General features: G+C 41.7%; 1 long non-coding RNA gene across 2 annotated transcripts; it reads right to left on the bottom strand.

The window, feature by feature from the left end:
• Positions 1 to 14,575: 14,575 nt before the first annotated feature.
• LOC120607215 (uncharacterized) lies at positions 14,576 to 19,497 on the bottom strand. 2 transcript variants are annotated; one of them, XR_005654097.1, is made up of 3 exons: positions 16,633 to 19,497; positions 16,189 to 16,340; positions 14,576 to 14,792 (listed from the first exon to the last, which is right to left on the bottom strand). It is a non-coding gene; the product is annotated as an uncharacterized LOC120607215 (long non-coding RNA). The 2 variants fall into 2 exon arrangements; XR_005654096.1 differs by having other exon boundaries at positions 16,189 to 19,497.
• Between the last annotated feature and the right edge of the window lie 369 nt (positions 19,498 to 19,866).

Genomic DNA, 19,866 nt, shown 5'->3' with positions numbered 1-19,866 from the left:
AATACTTTTTGTATATTAAGATTGAGCAAATATGGATAATGGAAGATCCATAATAAAAGCAAAGGTTTCTATTTTTGAGAAGAGTTACAAATAAAAGTTGAACCGAGTGTGGAAGAACTCTGTGGTCTTGGGTAAGAGTAGAGATATTAGGGACTCCGCTTTCATATGTACAGATATGTAGAGAGAGACAGATGGGTGAGTGTGAGTATAGGTACATATATTTCCTAGTTTTGTCTACAGAAAGGACCTGAAAGCAAAGACACCTCAGTAGCAATGAGCACACCTAGTGCTCGGATATTGGTTTCTAAGTACCGTTCTCTTACAAAGGGTTCCTTGGAAAAATGATTGATACCAGGGCTGGGGCAGGGAAATTCGAAAATGAGCCTGGAACATCTTGTGGTGCCAAAAAAGTAAGGAAGTGCTCATAAAATGATGAGGGGGCAAGGGAAGAGAGGCATTTGTCAAAGGATACAGGAGCCAACTTGTTGCTTCCAATGGCTAAATCTGGGACAACTTGAAAAAATAACTGATGCTAGTAATGGATTGTAAACCATGGAAATAAATGTCCATGGTATAGATAAGTGATTGAATCAATAAAAGGGCAGAAAGGGTAGCTTTTCCTTAAAGTAGAATATCAATTAGTAGAGACAAAAGGTACGATATAAGCAGAAAATTATCAAGATAGGAATCGTTAATGAGTGCTAGACATAGTGGGCAAAACATGACAAGAAATATGTACAGAGTATCACCACAGGATACTGCTACAAAAGGAAAAGTAGTAGCAACAGTCAACTAAAGACACCACTTGCATTAAGTGATCAAGATGTGAGGACGGCATATACCAACTGATGCCATTGCACTGAGAAGGGCACAGTTCTGTGGGGTTTTGCCAAAAATATATAGCCTCAATCTAATCTTTGGGAAACCTCAAACAAACCCAAATTAAGGAACATCCTACAAAGTAAATGGCCAGTACTTTTCACAAATATCAAGGTCGTGAAAGAGTGTGAGAAACTATCGCAGATGGGAGAGAAGAGGGAGACATGACAACTAAATGCAATGTGGGATGCTGGCTGGTCCTGGAGGAGGGATTTGATGAAGGGGCACACAGGGGCTTCTCTGGTAGCAGCAATGTTCGGTATTTTGACCTGAGCGGGGGTTACATGGTTATTTGCATTATAATTCTTTAAACTATGCATATGTGTTTTATGCACTTTCTTATAAATATGATTTTGTCTCCATTAAACAAAAATGCTACCTTTTGAGTTGCCCTAAAAACTTAAATGTGTGACATTTACCTTATTCCCTTGTTATGGGTTGAATTGTCCACACTCTCAAAAAAAAATACACACACACACACACACACACACACACACACACACACGCGACACAAAGACACACACACACACACACACCTCCAGTGCCTCTGAATTTGTCTTTATTTGCAAAAAGGATTGTTGCAGATGTAATTAAAATGAAGTCATGCTGGACCCCGTCCTTATAAGAAGACCGCCATGTGAAGACAGACACACAGGGAGGCCACGTGACAAAGTCAGAGATTGACATTGTACGGCCTCAAACCAAGGAACAGGAAAGACTGTCAGCAAGCCCCGGGAAGCTGGGAGAGGCAAGGAAGGGTCCCTCTGCAGGCCGCAGAGGGATTGCAACCTCGCCGGCATCGTCAGGCTTCTAGCCTCCAGTACTGTGAAAGAAAAAGTGTCTGGTTGTTTCAAGCCACCCAGTTTGTGGCACTTCGTCACGGCCGCCCTAGAAATATAAAACATCCTGTATATCCTATGAATGAAAGCATTTGGGTTTTTTTTTTTTTGATAGGTTGTCTGTACCTTCAGTGAAAGGTCATGTGAAAGCCATGGGTTTATGGGAGCGTGACAGCTGCCTCCTTGCTCGGCACATGCAGAGCTCATCCAGAGAGAAGCAACGGTAATCTCTAGGAATATTTTTTACATCTTCCTGCCTTTAATTTATACTTCGGGATGCTATTCGGAATATGAAATCTTTGTACGTAGAGATTTCATGAAAAATCGAAGATACAGCACACTTTCTTGATATGACATTATAGGTACAATTTTTAATGTTACACTCAGAATTCAGTCAAATTGAAGCACCTGTCAAATGTGTACACGTGTGATATGATTATGACCATGACAAAGTGAAAAATAACAAATTTTAGAAAAGACGTCCTTCCTATTGTGGAAATAAGGACAACTTAAAAAGTGGGGACAAGCTGAGCAGGAGAGGTGTGTTTGCGTTTGAGATACTGAAATCATTTATGATACTTTGAATATGACTAACGAGATTCAGCCACGAGGACCAGAGTGAAGGCAACTAGCAGGAGGGGAAGGTAACCACTAGAGAGAAGACCAAGTCATCTTCTAGTTGACAATTAATTTTGCATTAAAATAGCCACATCCCAGCCCCCAAGATCTGCTACTGCACAGAATTCACATTTACAAGTACGTGGTAAATGGCCAAAGCCAGCCTGCTCTCCGTCTTTTCATAGGTGCCTGTGTGTGGGTTGGGAGCAGCCCAGGTACAAGTTGTCCATACTTCCTTTCCCCCAAGCAGGTGGTGATTTACATTAAACCACTGATATTCAACATCCTCTTTGCAGTTGGTGTTATCAAAGCCTTTATTAAAGACTTTCTAATAGTGGGTTAAGTGGATTAAGGACTATAATCGAACAATCTTGATGGTTCGGTCAGGGGCTGTGGCTACATAGTTATCTATTCCTAGGACCTGTCCTATGGAACTTAGGATCTCAGAGGAACTTGGGTTGATTCCACGTGACCAGCCACTGCAGGATGGGTGAAGTATTTATGCTGGTAATGTGCATTTTAAGTGTGAAAAGCAATGATTATTATATAACATCGTATTAGTTTCCTAGGGCTGTCATAGCAAAATATTATAAACTTAGGGGCTTAAACAACAGCAATGTATTGTCTCTCAGCTCTGGTGACCAGAAGTCCAAAATCAGAGTATCAGGGTTACTCCCTTCTGGGGGCTGTGAGGGAGGGATCTCTCTCCTTGGCTTGCACATGGCCATCTTGTCCCTATGTCTCTTCACATCACCTTCCCTTTTGTGTGTGTCTTCGTATCCAAATTTCCCCTATTTATAAGGACACTGGTCACACTGTATTAGGGCCTGCTCTCATGACCTCATTTAACTGGATTACCTCTAAAAATTCTGTCATCAGATAAGGTCACATTCTGTGCTACTGGAGTTTAGGATTTCAACATACAAATTTGGGAGGGGGCGACAATTCAGCCCATAACGTGGTTATGGATTATTACGAATTATCACACAGTAAGAAAGAGAAGCACTCTGCTCTTTAATCAGCCCAGTATGTGTTTATGATGAAGTTGAAGTTTGGGGAACACCACAAATGACATGAACAAGCTAGGTGTAAAGAGATTTTAAAGAACACGTCCTTAAAGTTTATTTTCTTCATCCGTGTCTATTAAACCTAGAGAAAAGCTCAGCAAGTGGCGTAATTTCTTTTCTAATTTTGAATGTCTCACAACTTAAGACCCATTAAAACCCAGCCCTTTGCCACTTGAAGCTCGGCGATGTCATGGGGCTGGCATGCTTGCGTCTCCATGGTGTCGCCTGCTCTGAGGGCGACATGTCATCCCATCAGGCGGCATCGCCCGTCTGGACGACAAAATTCCTGCAAACATGCCGTGCAGTGGCACTGAGCTCCCTCATTCTTGACTTCTCACTCCTTTCTCAACCTGAAAACTTTTTTTTTTTTTTGAACTGGGGGTGAAATTCACATACCATAAAATTAACCATCTTAAAGCGAACAAATCAGTAGCATTTAGTATATTCACAATCTATGCAACCGCCACCTTCTACCTAGTTTCAGAACATCACCCCAGAGAAGGCCCCATACCTACTCAGCAGTTACTCCCCGTGACCTCCGCCACCCAGCCCCTGGTAACCACTAATCTGTGTTCTGCCTCTATAAATCTACTGATTCTGGATATTTCATAATAATGAAATCATACAGTATGTGGTCCGTGTCTGGATATTTTCATTTAGCATAATATCTTTGAAGTTGATATTCATTGTAGTGTGCATCACTGCTTCATTCCTTTTTATGATTGAATATTATTCCATCGCATACATATGCTGCAATTTGCTTATTTATTTGGCCTGTTTACCCCTTTTGGCTGTTTTGACTACTGTAGCTGTGAACAATTGTGTACATGTATCAATCTGATTACTAGTACCTGTTACCAACCTAGTTCTGATTTTTTTACATTTTAATAAAAACATTCCTTCAATACATTATAAAAAAGTTATTAATGCACACGGTTTTTAAAAAGCTTAATAGTATTTAAACAGGGGTCCCAAAACCCCAGGCTGTGGACCGGTACCGGTCCGTGGCCTGTTAGGAACCGGGCTGCGCAGCAGTAGTTGAGCTGCAGGGGAGGGCACGAAGCTTCGTCTGCATTTGCAGCTAATCCCCAGTGCTAGCGTCACCGCCTCAGCCCCACCTCAGATCATCAGGCATTAGATTCTCAGAGGAGCACCGGTCCCTGGTGCTGCAAAGGTTGGGGACCGCTGTATTAAAAGGCTTACAATCAAAACAACCATCCCATGTTCTGTTCATCTCCACCTCATAATCTATTCCCCAGAGTTCTCAGCCATGCTTCTCACCCCACTGTGGTGCCAGGCCTCCCTGGTCAACCTCCAGGTCCTGTGCAAGGAGGGATGGAGGTTGACCCCTGGCTGTACAGTGTTGAGAGGTGACATGGAGGCAGGCCTCACGCCTCCGGTCCCCCTGCCCCGGTGACTGGCACTGCCCATACACATTCCACCCCACCAATCAGAACATGGTTGGCATTTCTTGTACACTGCTAGCTCCTCTCCTACTCTCTGTGCCCTTGTGAATTTGTATCAGTTTCTTTCTACTACTATGTATAGATATATGTTCTTTTACAGAAATGGGACCACAGTGCACACCGCTTTTTTTCACATATTCTATTATAAAATCTCCAACGTTGTGACATAGTCGCCTTAGTTGTAATGGTTAGGAATGAGAGCCCAGGAGCCCCACTGCCTAGTGCAAATACTAGCTCTAACACCTATTCTCAAAGGATTGAAATGCCTTGTTCAGGTTCCTCCTCTATAAAATGGGAGTAATAATCACCCTACCTCATATGGCTGCTGGGAAGGCAAAACACGCTATTGCATGTAACTGGGAGGGTGAAACATGCTATTGCATGTAGTTGAGAGTGTGAAACATGCTATTACATGTGAAGTTCTTAGAAATTGGCTTAGCACTTAGCCAGTACTCAATAAATGTTTTCTGCATGATTTTGACGGCTGTATAATATTTCATTGTGTGGACGTGCTATAATTTATCTAATCGTCCATGTCTGTTAACTAGGTTTATAAATAATTTAGAGACAATAACCAATACTCATATAGCTAAATCTTTGGGCACATCAGCAATTATTTCTTTAGAATACATTCTTAGAAATAGAATTGCTGGTTCATCAAGTATGAACATTGTTAATGATTATATACATATAAATTTTTTCTTTAGATATGTACCAATTTATATTCCAACTAGACCTTGAAGGTGTTCTGTTTCAGGTGCTCTATTACCAACAATGGAAATTTTTATTTAAAAAATGTATTTTGGCAACTCGATGGGCACTCAAAAAAAATCTTTCATTTCAGTGTCATTTATTATGCAGCTTGAGGTTTATCTTTCCCTCATTACATTTAAATACTTTAATTTCAGACAGAATTTTATATGCGTTTTTGGACCAGTCTGTAACATTTTTATTGTGTCACAGATTTCTACATTAGCACCACCTCTCAAAATCCCACAAATTCTCTAGGAATTTTTAAAAATTGTGTTAAGTGTATAGTTTAGTTTGGGGGGAAATTGATATTATTATGATAATAAATGTTTTCATCTGGGAACTTATACAGGAACAAGATGTCTATCTGTGCAACAAGGACTTTTAAGATAATGACATTCATTCCAGAAAAAAAGTTTTGAGGAGCTCAGTTCGCTTTCAAAATCTAAAATTAGTCTTATGTTTGCAATTTCGAATTCAGTGCATTTTAGGGAGAAAATTTCTGCCCCTTTTGCTTTTTGTTTGACCTTATCTAAGGCATTTTACAATTTTTACTATTTTTTTATCGTCTCTCATCTACTTTTAAGCTGCTGTTTTCTATACATCTCTTAGTTCATTATCCTGAAAAATAGCCTTTCCCTTCTTTTAGCTATAAGATGTCAAAAATAAACAGCAAATATTCATTCAGTATGCATTCGACTCAATTCAATATGAATAAACATTCGGCAAATACTGAGCGTTTGCCAAGTAAATATAGTAAATCATATTAATGTGCTACTTGATAATAAAGTGTGATCTTTCACATTTAGCATCCAAATCACTGAAAAATAATCGCTATCAGACTCCTTGCTTGCGGCTTACTAATCAAGTTTTCCACATGGTATCCTGCCCAGCAAGCTGGCTCTTGTTGGCTTCTTTTAACCCTGTCCTCAAGACAAATCACACTTGATTGGCTGCACGGTCCATTACTTCCAGCTTAGCGATGCTGTAGAAGTGCATTCTTTCTCTGACCATCTCCACTCCCACACTTGTGCCCTCAGCCTTTCCTCCTCCTACCTGCTTTGGTTCTTCCTTCCGCCTCTCGCAGTTCCTTTCTCATCCTGTGTCCCTGGGATGTTTATTGCAGTACGATCTGGAATCAGTTTAAGCCTATCGATAAGAGAATTTTAAAACAAAATTTTAACCTATTCTGTAACTGGTAGTGTGATCTTAAGCAACTTACTTGACCTTTTTGTACCTGTTTCCTTGATAAAATGGGGATACAGAAATACCTATTCCATGGGGTTGTTTTGATGATGAAATGGGCTAATATTTATGAAGCACTAGAAGAGTACCTTATGCACAGTAAGCAGCATATATATGTTAATTAAACAGAAAGAGAAAACATTTTTTCATGGAATATTACACAATCGTTTAAAAAAATCAGGGTTCTATGTAAATGACATATTATTAAGTAAAACCATTTACATAATATATAAATCTATGTGTACAAGATAAGTCAAATAAAAGTGATACAGAATAATACCTATATTATGATTATATGTATTATAGATGTATGTATCACACACAGGGAGAAAATTATATAGAGGAATATATCCCAAACTTTTGACTATAACTAATTTCTGGATGGAGAATTTTTACTTTCAGTTATGTATACTTCTATACTGTTTCAATTTTTAATAATGTTGCATTAACATACTACTTGTATAAGTAAAATATTTCAAAAGAAAAAATAGGCAAAGAACATGAACAGACAATTCATAAAAGAAGAAACACATGATTCAAGCATATGAAAAGATGTTCAAGATTAGTAAAATATAAGTTGAAACAAAGAGATACCAACTTTTGCCTGTCAAATTGGCAAAAAATAAAAATGCTTAATAACATCCAGGATTAAGAATTTACATGTTCATAAAATGTAATGGAATTTAAAGAGGGAAAATTGTATGCATGTGTGTGTATGTGCATGTATAAAATGACCTAATGATTTCAATTCTATACTTCTGACTCTATCCTACAGAAATTTTAGCACAAATGCGTAAAGATGAATGTGTAGAATATTTACTTAAACATGATTTGTAATACAAAAATCACATAAATTTCCATGCTATAAGAAAGTACAGGTTGTGGAATACTATGCAACCATTAAAAAGAATAAGTTGGGTTTTTTTTATGCACTAAGCTGAAAAATCCATAATAAATTTTTTTAAATTATGCTGCAGAACAATATTAATGGTAGGATCTCATTTTTGTAAAAATAATTTTAAAATGGAAAAACTTCTTCAGCGTAAATATGTTTTCAAAGCCTAGAAAAATGATGTCCAGGGTTTACACATGAACTGAGTGTTATTAGGGCGGGGTAGGAAGCAGGGGAAATGATTACGTTCATGTTACACAGGTCTGCAGTGCTTGTCCTTGTTTCTGTGAGCTTCTGCTACCTTCAAATTTTAAAAGTTTTTTTTTTTAAGAATCCACATTTTAATTAACAACTCTATGTGTGACTATATTTTCATAAAGTACAGCATTAAAAACAAAAGGGGCAGGGAGTATATAGGAACCTCAATTTTGCTGTGAACCTAAAAATGCTGTAAAAAATAAAGTCTAGGTGGGAAAAAAAATGGCATAAATGATAGAGGCTGTTCATCCCTCTGGCGACTAAATCAAAGTTGCGATGGAAACAAGGAGCAGCAGCAAGGAAAAAGCGCCTGGGATCTACAAGCCACACAACTAGGGAGGAATCCAAGAAAACACTCTGCAACAGCAGAAGGTAGGACGGGGCGAGGACGTGGAGCTGCCCGATCTCCAGCAGCTGACTGAGAAGGAGGCTGTGGCAGCGACAGACGCCTCTTAAAGGGGCCGCGTCTGCAAGCAGATTTTCATGGTGACTGACCTGCTCGCTCTGAGCACCAGTGCCAATTCGGCTGTGCGCAGGGGCACCAGAGATTTACAGGGAGACATTGTTGGAGTGAGGGCCCAGGCGAGGCTTGCTGGGTACACATGTGTCAGCGGTATCTATTGGTTCCTGTTGAGCCCTCCCCCCTCCCAGTGTGTGGACACAGAGCCACCATAGTCGGGACATCATCAAACTGGATAACAGAGGTCGCTCCACCCAGAGGATTCCCTGAAACCCCACCTCCCCCAACTTGCAGCCCCACCGAAGCCACATCCAGATGTATCCTCAGCGAGTCAGGTGCTCCTTGCTGAGACTCACACTGGAAGCAACTGGCCTCAGTTTCTGGTGTGGCCTTATGAGGCAACTATAAGCACAGCATCTGTGGATTGCTTGCTGAATCTTAACAAGTGGCCCTGGAGGGGTAGAGACTAGGGCTAAATTTGGCCTGCAGCTGAACCCCTCTCCGGACTGTACCACTGGACACTGACTTCACAAATCCACACTAATAAGACCGGGAAACTTAGGATCTTTACTTAGTAGATAGAAACAGACAAACAGATATGGAAAAGCAGCCAAAATGGGAAGACAAAGAAGCAGAAACCATATGAGAGAACAAAACAGAGATCCAGATACAATGGAGTCAAGCCATCTAACAGATGCAGAGTTCAAAACACTGGTTATAAAGATGCTCAATGAACTTTTGGGAAGTGTAGATGAATTCAGTGAGAACTTCAATAAAGAGATAAAAAACATAAAGATAGAAATGGAAATTATAAAAGGGAACCAGTCTGAAATGAAGAACACATTATCTGAGATGAGAAGTATATTAAATGAAATAAACAAAGGAATAAACAAAGTGAATGAAGAAGAGAATCAAATACCTTTTCTAGAGGACAGGAAAGCCAAGGACACTCAATCGGAATGGCAAGAGATAAGATGCCAAGAATATAAAAATAATTTAAGGAGGATATGGGACACTATTAAGGCTCCAAATATTCATCTGATCGGTGTAACTGAAGAAAATCGAGATGTTGAACAGCTGTTTGAAGAAATAATGATGGAAAACTTCCCTAACCTGGTGAAGGAAATGGACATAAAACCCCAGGAAACTCAGAGAATTCCAAAAATCCAGGATCCAAAGAGGCCCACACCAAGACACATCATAATTAAAATGCCAAAGGTTAAATACAAAGAGAGAATATTAAAAAGCAGCAAGAGAAAAACAAGTAATTACATATAAAGGAAAACCCATAAGACTGGCAGCTGATTTCTCAAAAGAAACTATGCAGGACAGAGGGCTTGGCACAAAATATTTGACAGGATGAAGACCCAGGATCTACAACCAAGAATAATTTATCCAGTAAAGCTATCATTTAGAGTTGAAGGACAGATAAAGAGCTTCCCAGAGAAAAATAAGCTAAAGGAATTTATCACCACCAAGCCAGTATTACAGAAAATGTTGGAGGGACTTCTTTGAGAATAAAACACATGTATCGAAAACAGGAATATAGAATGGTAACAACTACATTCCTATCAATAAGTACCTCAAATGGAAAAGAATTAAGTGCTCCAACCAAAAGATAGAGTGGCTGAAAGGAAAAGAAAACAAGACCCTACGTATGAAAAGGAAGGGGATGGAAAAAGATATTGCTTTGATGGACCTAGAAGGTATTTAAGTCAGATAGAGAAAGATAAACACTATATGATTTCACTTATATGCGGACTCTAAGGAATAAAAAGAATAAACTAATCAGAAACAGACTCACAAATGTAGTGGACAATTTGGTGTCGGACAGAGGGGAGGGGAGATTGGGGAGCTGGGAGAATGGGGCAAAGGGCTAAAGAATTACAAATTACTAGCTGATGGATGGTCACGGGGATGGGGAGCACGGCACAGGGAACGCAGTTAACGCTAATACATTGGCTAGGTGGAGGGTCAGGGGAGGGAGGGAGCAATTGGGAAGATGGTTTTATGAACTATATAGATGTCTAACCAATGTACTGTATACTTGAAACTAAATTAAAAAATAAAATAAAATAAAGTCTGGGCATTCTCAAGTCAAATCTCCCAAAGTTTATGCTGGAAATTAAAGTTTTAGCTGTGTTGCAGTGTCAAATACAGATTCCTATATCTTAACTAATATCAAGAAAGAAATAACATGCAATATAATATTTTAAGATAAAATGATATGCTGCATTTTTTACGCATTCAAAATTTTACATAAAGGGAATAGTTTCTTAAGGGAAAATTGCAAAGTTTAAGCATACACTCACCATAGGCTACAGCAATCGTGCTTCTCGATATTTTCCTAAAGGAGTTGAAAACTTATGTCCACACAAAAACCTGCACATGGAAGTTTATAGCAGCTCGATTCATAAATGCCAAAACTTAGAAGCAACCAAGTTAATAGATGAATGAAAGCATTAACTGTGGGTACATCCAGACAATGGAATAGTATTCAGTGCTAAAAAGAAATGAGCTATTAAGCACAAAAGACGTAGAGGAACCACTTATGCAGATTGCTAAGTGAAAGAAGACTATCTGAAAAGCTACATACTGGATGTTTCCAACTATATGACATTCTGGAAAAGGCAAAAACTGTGAAGAGAGTAAAAAGATCTGTGGTTGCCAGGGGTCCAGAGGTGGGAGAGAGGAATAGGCACAACACAGGGGATTTTTAGGGCAGTGAAATGCTTCTATATAATACTACCATGGTGGATACATGTCATTATACATTTATCAAAGCCCATAGAAAGAACAAGACAAAGCACGTAAACTATGGAATTTAGTTAATAATAATATCTCTATGTGCATCCATCAATTGTAACATTACCACACTAATACAAGATGTTAATAATAGGGGAAATGAGGATAGGTAAGGGGGTCTGTGGAAACTTTTCTATAAACCTAAAACTGCTTTTAAGAACAGTCTATTAATTAGAAATAAAAGTGTAAAGGGTGAGGTTCATGCTTCCCACCGGATCTCCTGGTTGGAGGGCCATGGCAGAGCCCAGTAGTTCATCACAGCACATTGTTACTTGGGTTCAAGGGCAGCCCAGGTACTTGAAGAACAAAGGAAGCATGCAAATGGCAGGCAGATTTAGCTGTTTTTTTTGCATGAATAGAAAACCCATCAAAAAAGCAAAAATCACTCTCCTTTCTGCTCCTTAACAACTCCTCCCACCACCACTGCACATCTCTTGTATTTTCATTCACACCTGGATCAAATCCTATTGTCAGACTGTGCTTCTTAAGTCCCATGAAGAGGCCCACATGTCCCCCTGGCCTAGTCTCTGAGCGGTCCTGAGCAAGGGAGGCGGGCTATTTGTAAACTCAGGCCCAGTTTTGTGTCCCATGTGCCTGGAGCACACCCGGATAACCCTCAGCCCGCTGAGGCATCCTCTTCCTTGAGGTTCTGTTGGAGTTCCCCGATTCATTGACCTGAACTTCTGTGTCCCAGTTTCAGATCTACTTCCTGTAGGAATGTAAAGTCCAAGAGGGCGGGGAACGGCATTTTCACTGCTTTGTTCTCTGAAGTATCTTCTGCACCTAAAACGATGCCTCATTCATAAAAGGAGTGTAAACACGTGTAAAAAATAGATGAGAAAGGAAAATATGTATATACATAGTTTTCCCAATTATTTTCATTTTTTTATTTTTGGAAAAAGCTCTCTTTTTCTCTAAGACTATGTCCTTCCTACTTCTTTGGTGTTAAAATGGCTTTTCTCAAGTAGTACTGTTTGCCTGTGAGGGAGGGACATTTACTTTGCACCGTCATCCTCCGTACCTTTTGGTATTACCTATTTAAAAATAAATAAATACAAATTTAAAGTTAAAAATAAATAAAATAATTCCAGTTCTTGCTTTTATGATGGCAACTTTTTATATGTCCATAATTGGCAGGACTTGAAATTAAAGATTGTAATTATATTAATTTCCTAAATTTATTTATTTATTTTTTTACTGGTAGCAAAATTCCCCAAATCCTAAAGCACTGAGTACACTGTCTTGCACACACTGGGCACTCAAATATTTGATGAGCAAATGAACCACCTCTAGTTTGAAAAGCTTGAGGTTAGTGTACAGACTTCACAAATAAGTCTCCCTCAGAACACGTGGAGGGCCCTTGTCCTCTGTCACTGTACCCTAACAACAAACTCCTAATGGCTTTCTCCATGACGAGGTTCTCTCGTCCCCCCCACCCCGCCCCACTGTCTACAAGCACACTTGGGGGCCACTCCGGGCAGGGTGTGGGGACTTCTGCGGGAACACGCGTGGTGGTGGGTTGAAAGTCAGGCTGCATCTGCGTCAGAAGCACGGGTGGAAAGACACCCTGTGAGACCTGCCCACTGCCACGCTCCCTCCCCGACCTGGGCCTCCTCCAGAGGCCTTGCCTTGCTCATCAGGGGATCCCCACGTCTAGCAGAGTGTGACCTTATTTTGAAAGAACGTCGTTGCAGGCGAGGTCATACTGGAGTGTGGGGGACTTAATCCAGTGTGACCCATTTCTCCACAAGAAGAAAACACCCTGTGACGAGGCAGACACTCAGGGAGCGTGCCCTGTGCAGGGCCACCGCTGTAGGCCAAGGTCTGCCGAAGACTGCGGGAACCAGAAGCCAGAAAGAGGCGAGAAAGGCTCCCCCAGAGTCCCGCAGGGAGCACGGCCCTGCCTATACCTGAATTTCGGACTCCAGCGTCCAGACGAGAGAACGAATTTCTGCTGTTTGACTCACCCAGTCCGTGGTGCTTCGTATAACAGCAGCCCCGAGAAAGGGATATTTTAAATGTACGACTTCCCCACCAAGTAACCATCCCACCCGCCACAGTTTTGTTCGGTTTTTTACCCCGAAGGTGATCACATAATTTGAACTACACGTACTGATAGAGCTCTCTGAGGTACGTATTCCCTTTTCCACTCCCTGGAAACACATGCTTAAGTAGATACACAGCAAGCACAGGCACCCGGGTGCACCCTCGTTAGGGTGTGCTCTGCGCCAGGCTCCGCGCCCAGTGCTCGTGCCCACAGGGCCCCCACGGACCTGGCTGAGGTGCAGATTCAGATTCCGAAGGCCCAGGGACAGCTGAGCCTCCGAACTTTCAGCCCGGTCTTTGGTCCTGCAGATGCTGCTGGGCCTCGGACACGCTTGGAGCAGCAAGGCTTTTAGTTCGTGGCCCACCCAAGTCCTGCGGAAAACAGTGGATGCCCACGGGAGACACCAAGGGCTGGACTGGGCAAAGGATGGAACGGGGTTCCCAAACAGGGGTGTGAATCAGGAGAGGGCGTCCTGCCAGCTCCGCGAGTCTTGCCCACATAGTGGCACAGGGGACAACATCTCTTCCCCAGGGTCATTTATTTTCATTGCCAATAAAAACATTAACTTTTGGATTTCGATTTACTGATGAAAGGATGGTTAGAATGCCTTTCACGAAATCAGAGACCAGTGCCTCTGATTTCTCTCCGGGATTTTAAAGTTCTTCCTAAGTCCAGATGCTCTGAACACTTAAAGATGCTTTAATAATCACGGTAATAATATTGATAATTTTTAAATTAAGTAATAATTTTAAAGGAAGTCTAGATGGTTTCACTGGTCAAACATCTAATTACTAAAGCAGAGAAGTTGACTGTTGGGACACTTAACCATGGACTTAGGAGAGAGGGTGGTGGGATAAAATGTCACATAGGGCTGTTTTTCAAGTTAATGTTTGACAATGTGAGAAGTGGATTTCATCAGATCAAGAACAGCCTTACCAACCTTGTATCAGAAGCCTGTACCTCGAATAAGCTTTTGTCCTTCTGAGAATACAGCATGAAGTTAACCAAACCTCCCACTTAATATCACCAATGGGAAGTGCTGGAACCCTAGCCGGCGGCCGGCCTGGGCTGGCCTCGAGCAGACACCTCCCACCCTCTGCACAAGCCACTGACTGCATTTCTTCAGTGGGTTTTATTACTGTGAAGAAAAACTTTTTTTATTTCTACCACATGATTTGACACTAAAAATTATTAAAAAGAACTTAACAAAACCAAAGCCGCAACGAAAAACCAGTGTGTTGTGTATGTATCGTTTTTATGCTTCGGACCGGTTTTATTATTTTTGGAACTATTACAAGACTTCTGTTAAACATGTTGACTGTTAAGAGGAAACAGACTCTTGGCAAATGTGGAAAACCAATTACAGAAAACGTCTCTGCGAGAGCTCGAGAAACACCAGGGAGGCACAGAGGAAAAGCTTGTGCTGCCCCTTCTCTAACTGCCGAAAACACAGACGGAGCGATCGCCTTGAAGAAAAAATACAACTGTTACATCGCCGTCTTTATTTTTATATTTACAGGCAAAGACAGTAAAATGATACTTCTCAGATTTGCTCATAATGTAGTAGAGTACAACATAGAATTACTTCTCAAGATAAATCTGACATAAGGAAAGTAATATTTTCAAAATAAACAACCTAAAGAATGAGTATCTGCTACATTCACACACAAACAAAACTTCACCCCTAATGAATCAAATTACCTTTACATTTAAACCCTTGAATTAGAAATATTAATTTACTCAGCTTTTGAGAGCATACCTGTTGTATACAGTGAAGAAACAGCATGCTATCATGTAAATACTAATTAAAAGATATAATTTTATCTATGTAAATACTAACAGGATTGAAATAAATGAAGTTTCAATTTCGAATTGATTAAGTTTGAAAAACTGTAAAGCTGATCTAGAAAAAGAATCAATAGAGGTGACAAAACGTTTTCAATTACTATTTAGCTATTATTTCTTGATGTTCTCCCATGTGTTGGGCGCTGTGTTAAGCACCAAGATGTGCACAGGGGTAAGACATGACCTTGGACTTCAAGGAACTTCCAGTTTGGGAAAAGGCAAAGCAGAAATTTAAATACGATGCGGTAAAGATGCAGCCTGCACGGAAGAAGCTCAAGCAAGTTTTCACAGAATATTCTTAACAGGGAGAACAGCATGCTTAAGGGTCAAAGTGTGTGTAGGGAGGAAGAAGAGTTTGCTGTATGAGAGAAAAAGGATGCAGAAGGGCAGGGCCGCAGATTAACCTGGAGCTGTAGGTGGGGGCCAGATCACCGTGGACGTCTGGGGCAGGCATCAGAGGAGGGAAGGAAAGGCACATTCACTGGGGCTTTTTCAAGAGACTTTTAAGAGTGTGGGCAGAGTGAAAGGAAGCAACAAGGTAAGGCATCTGGGGATCAGCAACTGGGAATCCAGGAAGCCATCGATACCCCGAGGCTGAGGGGTCGGAGGCAGAAGATGGCGGTACGAGAACCTGGTGGTGTGCTGGTGCCCGGGAGAGGGGTGGCCACCTGTTTGTTGAGTGCTAAGAAGTACTAGTAACAAAATAAACAAGAGTAGGTGCTTGTTATGAGATTTAAAATGTTTCTACACACTTATAAGGTGCTTTAATGTTTGGATGTGAGAAACATTAGATGGTAATTACATGCTTAATTATGGAACTTTGTAAAAATAAAATAAAAAGACAACTACTAGCTAAGAAGAGGCCAGGTGGTTCCTCTGTAGTCAGGCCTGCCTCTCTGGGCACCTTGGGTATTAAGACGCTGAATGTGGCCCTGCCTGTCACCCACTGATGGCAGTGGGACTTGGTGGGTTTGGCTTTGCCAGATGTCCCTTCCTCCATGCAGTTCTGTGGCTTACCTGCCAGTATTTCACGGAGATGGCGCACCGTTTGTTGGCCAGGGACAAAGAGCGCTAAGTACTGGCGGCAGAGCAGGTGGGAGCGGGAAGACGGCTGAATACAATCCTTTTGTCCCTCTGGGCCTCCGGGACGTCAAATCCTAACGCTGATCCTTAATCACAAAAGTTAAACAGACTTAGCCAACTCAATTTCCAGTGATAATGAGCATCAGAAAGCACATGGATTAATGAGTCGCAAATGATCCCCTTCAGAATAATTTTATTTCTAATTTCTTAACCCTCCTGATACGGGAACTGTGAACAAGCGATGACGGGCCCCGATTTGGGACTGACTGCCCTCTTTTCCCACCTTTGGCAGAGCTACAGATGACCACTACCCTGGCCATTAATTGTAGAACCAACGCCTGGAGAGACCAAGGTAAATGAGGGGCAGCAACCCTTTACCTTTGGTTGTCGTTAAGGATGTGCCATATCTCAGCCAAAGGTACAAAGTGAAGAAAGGGAAAAAAAAGTCTTAAAGGCACAAGCCTTTCGTCTCGGCTTTATGCTATCGACCCCCCCAAATTCCTGTGTTGCATTCTTTGTTTCTCCTCCCTTCTCCATCTTCTGAAGGACTGGGTAACACGAACATTCCTCCGATAACGGAATGACAGTACACCAGCACCTTTTTTGAGACCGACACCAATTATATGCAGTAAACACGGCCAGCAGGTATTAACTGGGCCCTATGAAGCAACACATCTGAAAGAGAGAAAAAGACAGAGAAGCGGAGGGTGAGGGGACTTAGTCCCGTGCTACTGTCCATGTATAGTCTGTCTAAAAACAAAAAGATGCAAATTTGAGGGATGTTTCTCAAACGATGATAGGGCTGCTTGACTTTCTGTAGCAAAATAAATACATATGGCAATCTTGTATCCACATGGTCACCTAAAATACAAATGAACAGAAGGGCTAATGCAAAAATATTTAAATGTATAACTGTCAAAAAGAACTGATCAAAAGTGGATTAATAATCATATCCATAGAAATAAGTAAGTCTGTTTAGTGAGTGGTTGAGGACACACAGCCACATGGCTCTGAGCAGAGTCAGACAGGATTTCAGGCCGGATTCCCAGCTCTGCACGCACCAACTATCTGACGTTGGGCAAGGTTTCCAACCTCTAGAGCTTCAGTTTCCATGTCTCTAAAATGGAGATAATGATTGTATTTGCTCCTTAGGATTTTTGTGAGGATCAAAGAAGACACTTAGAGTGGTGTTTGGCATGTACCAAGTATTACATCAATATTATCACATTATATAGATAATTCTATAGGTATATATCAAATACCAAAGCAAAAATCCTAAGGAAAAGACTTGCGGGAAAAGTCTAAAACTTATTTGGCAAGACACCTCACACCTTATAGACTATATCATATTACCTGCTGCTTGTGTTTAGTACAAACATCTTAATTTCAGTTTAATCTCTAAATTTTAATCTTTAATTCACTCGCCTTTAAGTAAAATCGGTTTAATTATAAATATCAACAATTTAAATGCTAGAAGTTTAAATAATCAAAAGTAAATTTGCTTCACTCACAGACATCCACACAACTATTCATGTTTCGCTTCCAGGAAAAGCTAGAATCTTTATGGTGATGATTTCTGCTTTTTTAGTCCTTTATTATGATGGGTGAGGGTGCGGAGCCTGGAACAACTATCATCTAAAGAAGCTGCAACAATGTCTTAAAATTTTCCTTGTATCTCTTCGCTTTATAATACCACACACACACACACACACAAAGGACATTGCAAATTAGTATAATTCTGAGGGAAGTCTGTAAAATAAACTTATTTAACATCAAATCTGGTTTAGTGGAAATTCCTCTAATAAGGAATGAGGTCATGTCTCTTGCAATGAATCATGTCCATTAAACTTATCTTCTTTTCTGGATGCTTTCCTTCCTTCATTTGTTTGTCATTTCCAAGTCTCTAATTCTTGTTGATTGTTCAATTAACTGAAATTACTAATATATATTTTTTAATGTTGAAGAGGGCATGAAACTGAAGCTACAAAATATCTGTATCAACACGTCTGCTTCTAACTCTACAATAATTTTTCACGTCGTTTTTTAAAAAGCAAATACCACCTTAATTTTACTCAAAATTCTCTCAACATTTTCCATTTGTCTCTTATTTCATGTGTCTTCTCTTTTGCCATTTTCCTACTCCTTTGATACTGGGAACAAAATAGGAAAGATAGTTATTCTTTATTATAATATTCCATTACCTGGAAAACTTCTTTAAGATGAAAGAAAACGCTGCTCTTCAACATTGTCTAAATAACTGATTGATCTCCATACATTTTTCTCCTGCTCTCATTTTCCTTTACTCCAAAATTACACAGTAAAAGATTACAACTCCGCTTGAATAACTGCCACACATTTTCAAAGACCATCTGAGGAGAACTACAATGTCCTCAAGAGCTCTTTAAAAGGTCTCATCTATTTCAAGGCCTTGAGATATGATCCAATACATAGGATGGATCGGGAGTTTAAGTCTAGACTCAGAATGAGTTTTTTTAACAAAGGAAGCAAACTTGGAAAGCTACCAGGGCAGGGCCATCTTTTTCACACGTGCGGAAACTAAGGCAGTAGTCTAAAACAAGGTTATTTCATATATGTCCCTGCTAATGGCATAAAGGTGCTATTTCAAAATACAAAATGTAGATATCCACATCAATTTTGCTTAAAATTCTTAAAGAATATTCAGATGAATTTTTCTCAGATCCTAAAGGAATCTTGGACAAAACTAAGCCGTTTTTATAACCGTTGGCCCTTCTCAATTACCTTGGTATTTTTAAACTTAAAGGAAGCCCTTATGTCAAACACAATGGTTTTATTTCCTTGAGAATGATTTTGTATTTTGAAATAGCACCTTAATGCCATTATCAGATTCCAGGATCTCCTAAAAGTTACGTTTTCCCACTACGGTGTCCCCACCATCGAGGGGACGCCGGAGCGGGCGGCGACCGGGCTGGCCCGGGCCCTCGCTCCGCACCCATTTTGATCTGTGGAAGGGCGGCGGGCAGGGACAGAGACGACCGCGACCAGACAATGTCCTGCATTCACAGGGGCCTGGGCCAATCACAGGCCGGCGCCTCTCGGTCCCGCGCGGCGCCACCGGCCACGGTTCGGCCGGAGGAAAACCTGGCCTCCGGGCAGCCATCTGCGGCCATCGCTGGCCGGGCTCCCGGCGCTCCCACTGCAGCCCACCGGAGGAGGGGCCCGCGGTGGCGGGCGCCGCGGCGTCCCCTGGGGCAGGGGTCGCGCACAAGGGCAGGACGCACCGCCCCCTCCGGCTCGGGCACGGCGCTGTCCCTTTAAGACGAGCCTCCTCCCGGGGCCGAGAAGCGCGTCGGCGGCCCCGCCGCGGGGGGCAGCGACATCCGGGCTACCGGGCGGGCGACGACGACGGCCCCTCGGGCAGCTCCCATTGCCCGCGGGACGCCTGGCTGGACGCGAATGCGGAGCGCCGCCGGGGCGAGACGGGGCAGTCGGCGCCAGGGGAGCCCCCAGCCGGTGCGCCCCGCCGCCGCCCGCCCCTACCTCGCGGACGTCCCGGCCCGGGCCCGGACGCCGCGGCCGCACGAGGGTCACGGACGCTCCGTCCGCGGAGCCGCGCCGCGCGCGCCCGCCCCG

This window comes from Pteropus medius, unplaced genomic scaffold, assembly GCF_902729225.1.
Source record: "Pteropus medius unplaced genomic scaffold, Ma_sr-lr_union100, whole genome shotgun sequence".
Taxonomy (NCBI): Eukaryota; Metazoa; Chordata; class Mammalia; order Chiroptera; family Pteropodidae; genus Pteropus; species Pteropus medius.
The sequence above is the reverse complement of the archived record's forward strand: the minus strand, read 5'-3'. Positions and strand labels throughout refer to the sequence as shown.